The sequence below is a fragment of the Acinonyx jubatus genome, chromosome B1 (genome assembly GCF_027475565.1).
Source record: "Acinonyx jubatus isolate Ajub_Pintada_27869175 chromosome B1, VMU_Ajub_asm_v1.0, whole genome shotgun sequence".
NCBI lineage: Eukaryota > Metazoa > Chordata > Mammalia > Carnivora > Felidae > Acinonyx > Acinonyx jubatus.
Genome location: NC_069382.1, coordinates 180,130,695 through 180,137,736, shown reverse-complemented (window position 1 = coordinate 180,137,736; position 7,042 = coordinate 180,130,695). Strand labels below are relative to the sequence as shown.

The following is a 7,042-nucleotide window of genomic DNA, read 5'->3' as shown; positions in this document are numbered from 1 at the left end:
CTCCCAGGGCAGCTGCTGGAAGCAAGGACAAAGCAAATCCCCCGGGGACTAACTGGTTCCTAAAACAAAAGAACAGCTGGGTTTTTTTCCTTAGTGTTTGTGAGCACTTTGCTCTGACCTTGGGTGTCTGTTTCCTTTCCCAGGATAGAGGCCCAGGAAGGTTCTGGGTACCAGAGAAGGTGCGTGGAGAGCAAGGTGGTTGGATGAAATCTTTGCTGTTGGTGAGAGCTTCAAGGAGTGCCGATTCTTCTGGGGTCCTAGAGAATTCTTCCGGGGCCCGTCCCTGCTCTGTGTTGCTTGTGTGTGCCCTGAACAGAGTGGAGAGTGTGGAGAGAGGAGGGAAGTGATCACACGGGGAAAAATTAAGAACTAAAAGTCTAAATGGAGCCAGCATCTTGTCATTCCTCGTCATTTCCGTGCCACACTCACAGGGGGGTCCAAGCCGCCAGTGTCTCTCCCCCAGCTGGCTGTAATAGCCCTAGACAAGCCATGGCAATAGCAAAAGCTATGATGGCCCTGCTTCTGTTCTAGTCACTTTCAGTCTGTGCTCGACACCGCCATCAAGGTCATTTGCCAATATCTAAATCAGACACACTGTGCTGCACCGGTGCTTCCAAAGGCTTCCCATCTCACTCAGGATGAAGTCCAAACGCCTTAGGATGGCTCCGAAGGTGCTACCCAGCCGGGTTCGCAGACGTCTCTCTGACATTATCTGATACTAGTCTCAGCCTCAATTACTCCTCTATGACTGACTCTTTCTCTAACTACCCAAACGTTTCATGCCTCTGGGCATGGGTACTTGCCCTTCCCTCTGCCTGGAATGCTTTTCCCTCAGATAGCTGCCTTTCTTTCTCACCCAATGTCAGTTCTCTGCTCAAATAACCTCTTCTCCATGAGGTTTTCTCTTGCAGCTGTGTCTGAAACCAGACTTCATACACTCTCTCTGCTTTACTCTTCTCTTTATCACTTACCACCACCTGACATGTTATACGTTTAACTTATTTGGCGGTAGTCCTTGGCCCCATTAGACTGAAGCCTCCATCAGTACAGAGATTTGTTTTCACGGCTGAATTCTCAGTCCCCAGAACATTTCCTGAAATATAGTAGGCACATAAATACCTGTTGACTGGTTACCAAATGAATGGGAATCTCTCTACTCAAGTTTCTGCATGCCCTGAGCCTGTGCTGCATTTGGTGTGGGGATGCGTGGGTTCTAACGTGATTCATGGAAGAGAGCACCACCTTTAGACTTACGCATGCGTGTGAATAAACACACGGCAGGTTCCAGACTGTTTGAAGGGCCTTTGCGTCCAAGCTGCTGTTTCTCTTAAAAGTCCGACCTTACGTCTTAGCAAATACAGTTAAATGCACCCATCTTGCATTTTAAACATCATCTTGGCTGAAAAAGTTTTAAAGGACTATTACAATTTTGGTTTGGAAATCATTTGGTAATGAGTCACTCAGTGAATTTACAACTGGCTCTGAATTTGAGGGGCTCATCGGCACACCCTTGGGAGTTGTTTTGAAGTGAATCCAAATGTAACTTTCAAATAGTTCTCAAACGCAATGACGTTTTTATGAATAATCAGGGCAGTAGTTAGTGAAAGCGTTGTGCCTTGTAGGCATTTATGTGAGTGCTGGTCAATTCAGATTTTGTAATGTTCCTGGTGTACATTAGAGCTGACCTCGTTTCTTTTGGGGACTCAACCATGTACATGGGCCCCTGCAACCTCAATAGGACTTAAGTTTTGGACCTAGAAAATCCAACAGATAAAACGGTCGTGGCAAGAATCAGGGATCAGAAAAAGGAGATCTCCCTTGACTGCCTGAAACTGTATGTCCTTGATGAGTGTGGGCGTGGCTGGGGGGGGGGGCCCGGTAGAGCCTTGATGAGCAGTCAGTCATCTGTGGGCGTGGCTGGGAGCCAGGAAGCCACTGCGGGTCTCGCCATGGTTGTGCTCTCCCAGTGTGCTGTTGGGCACCAGTTAGCCTAGGACCCATTCTTCACGCGTGGCAGATCTCTGGGGGCCAGGCACGCCCCTTCCCTTTGTCACCCTCCTCTCCCCACTTCCATCATCTCCCGGACCCTGGCGGCAGAAGTGTTTTCACTGACATTTTATGACACTTTTGCAGAATTCAGTTGACTCATGTGAGACAAGATGGGGGATTTTTCTGCAGCAGCCGCCACGTGGGAAAACAGATCAGTTAGTCACATCAGATGCCAAGCCCTGCTGTGGTCTGTGCACAGCATTTTTAATCATGTAGTCTTCAAAGCTGTCCCTCATTTGCAATGACATTAGCCTTGGTGAGTTTTTTTTCCCCCTCTCTTAAGCTGTCAGTCGCTGAGGTTTTCTTATTGCTTTCTCTGGCAGAGGCACATTTATTTATCACAGAAGAGGCTGACTTTGAAAGGATTCGTGCGAACTCTCTGCGGGAAATGAAAGGAAAACATCTCATTCCCAGCCTGTGCTATCTACCGCAAACCTTTCACAACCAAAAGCTAGTGATTGTCCTGGTGGACAGATGTCATCTCAAGCAAGCATGGATCCCTCTGTTTGTTTTTCTTGCTAACCCTGCACGACTTTGAACCCACTCTGTAAATAAAAGAGCCAGGAGCACAAAACTCTTTACACTTCCTGCCTTCCACCCAGTGTGCTGACATTTCAAAGCCCCATATGTTTCCCTAAGCAACATTTCATGAAAATACATATTAAAAATAAAAACAGTGTTTAGGTTATTTCAACCCAGGAGAAGAAAGTTGCCTGGGGCTGTTAACTGTGCCCTGTGAAGGGCAGTTTACAGGATGCTGTGATTGTCTCCGCCCCTTCTAATGGCAGCAGGCACGTCTGAAAGGCTTGAAATGGAGATGTGCTTGAAGATCTGTGACAAATGTATGCTTCTTCGTTTAGCCGTGCAAGTTAGAAATATTCTGCACTAAGCCACAGGCAGGATATAGTTTTAGTAAATATTTCCCATCCAAGAATAAACAACTGGGGGCACCTGGGTGGCTCAGTCGTTAAGCGTCCGAGTCTTGATTTTGGCTCGGGTCATGATCTCGCGGTCCATGAGTTGAAGCCCCGAGTCAGGCTCTATGCTCTCTCAAAAATAAATAAAATAAATGTTAAAAAAATTAAAATTAAATTAAAAAATGAACAGCTGGATAGAGTCGAAAACAAGTCAGGCTACTAAAGACTTGGAACAGACATTTGCCAGGTTCCTCTTCAGCATGGATACTTCCCTTCCTGCTTTGATTTTCCTTGGGGATACACTCCTCTTCCATTCTCATTGGTGGTCAGGATGAGATTGATCCAGCCCCCAGCTCCAGGAATGGACTATAACGGGCTCAAGCCAATGATGTATCCCATTCCTCAGGCCACATGGATTGGTCAGGAATGAGCTTGTGATCCAATTTGGTCCAATGATTCATAGCGATAAATGCCTACATCGAGAAAAAAGAGAGAGAGCTCAAATAAACAACCTAACTTTACACCTCAAGGAACCAGAAGAACCAAGGAAGCCCAAAGTTAGCAGAAGGAAGGAAATCATGAAGATCAGAATGGAAATTATAAATGAAATAGAGTCTAAAAAGACACAAGGGGGAAAAAATCAGTGAAACTAAGAGATGCTTTTGGAAAAGATAAACAAAACAGAGAAACCTTTAGCTAGACATACCAAAAAAAAAAGAGGACTCAAATAAAATCAGAAATGAAAGAGGAGAGATTACAACTAACACCACAGAAATGCAGAGACTCATAAGAGGCTGCTCTGAATGATGGTGTGGCAACAAACTGGACCATCTGGAAGAGATGGACGAATACCTGAAAGCATACAACCGACCAAGACTGAAATCATAAACGGAAAATCCGAACAGAACTATTCCTCATAAGGAGATGGAATCGGTAACTAAAAACCTCCCAACAAAGAAGAATCCAGGACCAGGTGGCTTCACTGGTGAATTCTGCAAACCATTGAAAGAATTAACACCAAACCTTCTCGAACTCTTCCAGTTTGGGCCAGTGACGGAAGTGACGCTCACAGGACTTGTCCGGGAAATACTACAGATTCTTTGTCCCTGGCTCACACCTGCTGTGGCGTGAGGATACGAGGTGTGGAGCTGCCAGAGCAATCCGCTACCCTGGGGAGAGAGCCTGGAGTTGCCAGGAGCCTTTGCGTGGAATCTGGAGATAATACTGTCACCGGTTTAAAACTAGGGAGACTGGAAGAGCCAGATCCTTGGGTGGCTTAGACTTCCTTGAAGCCAGCCCTACCTCTGGACTTTTCAGTTGTATAAGTCAATAAATTCTCACTGTTGCTTACGCTGTGTCCGATTGAATTCTCTGTCAAGTGCAAACAGAAGAGACCCAAATGATTCAAAGCCGCTAATGCTCTTCCTGGCCGTGCCTAGCCAGCATCTAAAGAAACTGAAATCTCCCCGTGAATGCGTTTTCATGTGTCTGTTATGATGGTTTTTAACTCACCAGCATCCTCCACTCTTCCTTTTCTACATGGAACCTCATTGTCTCTTAGGAAACCACCCTTCCCCCACTCGCACTCCCTGCCACCCTAGCCGACCCCACCTCCTGGCTCCCACAGTAGACATGTGACCCAGGCATGACCAATCAGGGCATTCCATTCATGTGACTGTTTGATTGGATCGGGGATCAGTAAACTATCCCAAGATGGCCAAGGAAAATCAGATCCAGGACTTTCATTTTAACTCATAAAAATGGCAGTTGGAGAATTTGCGGAGGGAAGAGGATGTAAACATCTCGATGGGCATATTTGCACCATGAACTTTGTGCATGGAAAGAACATTCCTGAAAGTAAAACAATAGGGAAAAAAGAAAGACAAGGGATAAAGAGATGGTGAGAGACAGACCAAGTCCTAAACTTTGTCTGAGGCCTGGAGCCAGCCATACCTGAGGCATGTAAAGCAATAACTTCTTTCTTGTCAAGACAGTTTGAGCTGGGTTTTCTGTCACTTGTAGTTTAGAATGTTGTATAATATGGACCTGAATTTTTTTTTCGCACTGATACAAGTATTTATTTCTATTTATTGCAAAACTCTTATGTTTCCTTAATGAGAGGTACTTAATGCAGAAAGTCTGGAAAACACAAAGAAAATAAAGCGAAATTTGCTTTTAGTGCTACACCTTTGAAATTATGACTGCTAACCTATAGTATGTTCTTTGAGTCTTTTCATATGCATGCTTATGGACTTCTATAACATAATTTCCAGATCACGGAGATCGGGAATTTATTAAATTCCTTCTTTTTCACAGATGAAGTAAATTTTTTTCTTTCTTCTTCTTTTTTTTTTTTGATTTACTGTTTACTGTCATAGGTTGATTCCAAATTTTTATTATAAATAATGTTTAAATGAATACACTTATTCATTTCTTTGTATGACATAAACTCCTAGGGGTAGAATTGCTGGGTAGGGGACATGCTTGCTTAAGGCTTCTTCTTTTTTTTTTTTTAATTAACCTTCTTTCACACTTTATTCCCTGACTTCTGTAGCTTAATTAGCTGCAAAGAATGAATTGTGTCTAAGCGAAAACTGCAAAGCCCAGGCCCAAGGGGCTTGGGCTTAAACATGCTAGCGATCTAGATCGTATGAGATCCATAAACAACGTTTTAAAAAGCAATCATAATATAAAATAGCAGCTCCCCGTGGTTTCTTCAGCTGCATCAAAATTCTCCACAACGTCTGGAACTTCATCTTCCCCGTCTTCGGTAGCCAGTGCTGCTTTTCCAGTCACAGGTTGCATGGGCAGAGCTCGGTCAGACCCACTTCTTAAACTAGTCAGACCCACTGCACCGCGATGGTTTAAGATCCTGGGTAGCATTTCTGTCACCTGCTCGGTCTCCCCATAGCCTGTGATGGTGAAAGTGCTCGCTGCCGGGGAGACCTGAACAGTAGGGTTGTGAAGGTAGATGGCTGTTCCTCGGTTTGGGAACACACTCACTTCTTCAATACCGGAGATCTTGTTCAGCCCTACCTTCTTTAAGGTGAACTGAGGTTTTGTTTGTTTTTTATCGCCTGCAAACCACCTTCTCCTTTGGGCCGGCGGCTCCTTTCCCACCAATGCACCCTTGTGCTCGCAGGTTGGCGAGTTTCTCCTGGTTCGTGAGAGTTTCTTTCATCTTGTCGGAGCGGAAATGGGGACTCGGGTTGGCGCCCAAGGGGTCTGGGGGGGACCAGCTGACATTAGGGGCACACACGTGTGGGCGCAGGATGGTGTCTGGGGCTAAGACTTTTGATATAGTTTGTCATATTACTCTGCAGAAGCCTGCTTGAATCTATTCCTCTTGCTGCTCTGCCCGCCACACGATGGCACACACTGGCGACTACTGTTACCTCTATTACGACCAAGACGGACATTTTTTTCATATGTTGGTTGGCTATTTCTATATTTTCTTTTTTAAAAAGGAAATCTTATTTTATTTATTTTTTTATTAAAATATATTTGACACACGATGTTGTGTTAGTTTCAGGGGTACAACTTAGTAATTTGCCAAGTCTCTGCATTATGCTGGGTTACCCACAAGTTTGGTTATCATCTGTCCCCTTACAGTATCATTGACCGTATTCCTTCTACTCTGCTTTTTATCCCATGACTTACTTACTCTGTAACTGGAGTCTTCTATCTCCTTCTCCCCGTCACCGATTTTGCCCAACCCCCCACTCTCCTCCGCTCTGGCAACCATCAGTTTGTTCTCTGTACTTATAGTTCTGATTCTGCTTTTGGTTTATTTATTTTCTTTCAAGATTCCTTCTAAGAGTGGAATTATATGATGTAGGTCTTTCTCAGTCTTATTTCAGTTAGTATAATACCCTCTAGGTCCATCCATGCGGTTTCAAATGACATGATCTCATCTTTTTCATGGCTGTGTAATACTCCGTTATATATACCACCTTTTCCTCATCCATTTGTCTATTGTTCGACACTTTGAGTGCCTATCGTATAATGCTGCAATAGACATAGGAGTGCATATATCTTTTCAAGTTAGTGTTTTCATTTTCCCTGGGTAAATACCC

The 7,042-nt window shown here is 44.4% G+C and overlaps 1 pseudogene; it reads right to left on the bottom strand.

The window, feature by feature from the left end:
* Positions 1-5,648: 5,648 nt before the first annotated feature.
* Positions 5,649-6,147, bottom strand: LOC106975101 (transcription factor BTF3-like; annotated as a pseudogene).
* Between the last annotated feature and the right edge of the window lie 895 nt (positions 6,148-7,042).